Genomic DNA, 2,133 nt, shown 5'->3' on the forward strand with positions numbered 1-2,133 from the left:
CCCAAAGCTTGTGATTTCTACATATCTGCTGAATGAATAAGAGTGAATAACTCTTGAGAGGAGAATCTCAGAGGGAATTTTGTCTGGGAAAAGAAGAGGAAGATGGAAAGGAGGCCAGAGGGTCAACCAATAAATGTTCTTATAAAGATGGCAGCTGTTGGGAGAAGAGATTGAAAGATCGTCTGTTTCAGTGAAATATCTCCTGGTAGTACCCATGGGTCACTAAGTTTCAATAGAAGATAACTGGAGTACCCAAAGGCTAAGTTCTAGAAGGTTGCTAGTTCCTCTTTGATGCTTGTCAGGTCTTCATTCATCTTGGAGATTCCTTTGAGGGCCCAAGACCCAAGGGAGAGAGACAGATGGCCTCATAAATCCCTGTGTAGCCAATATAGAGCAGCATCCTAGAGGCTGGCACAGGAGTGGGAAGGACTACAGGGATCTGGAAAGAAGCTACAGACAAAAAGGGACCAGTAAGTTGTTGAATATCCTTTGGTTTATGGATAGAGGGAGCCAACCCAGTGACCTCTCACACATCTCTTGTGTAGCAGGACTGTAAGCAGGGTTCTGAGATAGGGCGGCTTTTGGGAGGATGGCCAATTCATGGTTAGGGATGCTGCTCTGTGGTATCTCCCTTGATGTTTTAGGTTGAGAAGAGAGACCTGGACTTGTTATTGGGCTGTGCTTTGCAGTGGAAAAATACAAGGTCGTGATAGGGAAGGAATCAAACCTCAACAACTCTACACCAATTGATACAGCTTCCGATACTTCAGAGAACTTCCTTCCATAGTCCCATTAAACCCAATAGTTTCCCTGGAAAGGAGGCAGGGCACATGCGAAAATCTTCCATCACAGAAAAAAGCTAAGGTTCAGAAAGAGTCAGTAACTTTACCAAATCCATGCAGATTTTTGTGTCCAAAAACCTGCTCACAAGCTGAGAGCTCCCAACCCTGAGTTTCTTCCTCTTCATTGTTGTCAGATCACTTACTGACGTGCCCCATTTCTTGGAGCTCACTGCAGCCATGAAGGGAGGAGTCATAGCTGGTATATGGTAGATAAATATTACGGAGAGGTTTTAAAAAGAAAGTAATATTGGAAAGTACAAATAGTAATCTGCATCTATTGAACACATGGTTCTAACTGCACCACATTTAGAATTGCATGTAACTACCTCTCCAACCTGCAAAGTAAGTATAATTGTCTCAGTTTTTCAGATGAGGAAACTGAGATTAATCAAATAATTCCCGCAATTACAGAGTTAATAGATTATAATTCAAATCTGATCCCAGAGCCACCACACTATTCCTCCTAATGGAATAGTGCCCTAGAGGGCAGCAGTGCAATGTCTTAGGACGGTCTACACACAGTGCTGTGTCTAGAGGGCCAACTAAGGGACTGGAGCATTCGTGCGGGTCCTGGAACCAATCCCCGGGGATGCTGAGGGACGACTGCATTAGATAGAGTCTTCACTGTGCTATAGATTTGAGACGACAAGGCTGAACAACAGGCTGTACGGGAGTCCCAGCCTCCTTCACCAGGTACTAAGCCCTTAGGCTCCTTGATGCCCCGCCCTCCTCTGCTGCGCATTGCGCATGCTCTTCCCTGTGGGCCCCGCGGTGTCTCACCACATCGCCCATCCCCACTTCTTTTCCCGCATGGAGCGCTCTCTCTCTCTCTGTCTCTCTCTCTGTCTCTCTCTCTCTCTCTCTCTCTCTCTCAATCTCAATCACACGGACACACACACACACACAGTCTGCCCTCCCTCAGCTCTACTTTCTGTCGCTCATTATACACTGTTATCTATTCCTCAGTATTCTCTCTCCTCACTGTCTCCCAGTCACTCCCTATGTCCCAGGCCCTCTCAGGAGATCCCAATCCTTCAAAGGCACATGGCACTGTCTGCTGCTGTGATCTAAAGCACTATCATATCAGAGAGGAGATGGAATTTATTGCTGTATAATAGGGGGAGTAAAGAGTAGGAACAATAGAGGAAATTACAAGGAAATGAGTTTTGGGTTTCAGAGCAATAATAATGAATATATTTATTATTTATTATATTCCAGACTCTGTCCTAAATTCTGTACACATAGTATGTCTATTGAAACTCATATCCATTCTTTAATCAGGAAAGAGCAT

The sequence above is a fragment of the Propithecus coquereli genome, unplaced genomic scaffold, assembly GCF_000956105.1.
Source record: "Propithecus coquereli isolate 6110/MARCELLA unplaced genomic scaffold, Pcoq_1.0 Scaffold594, whole genome shotgun sequence".
Taxonomy (NCBI): domain Eukaryota; kingdom Metazoa; phylum Chordata; class Mammalia; order Primates; family Indriidae; genus Propithecus; species Propithecus coquereli.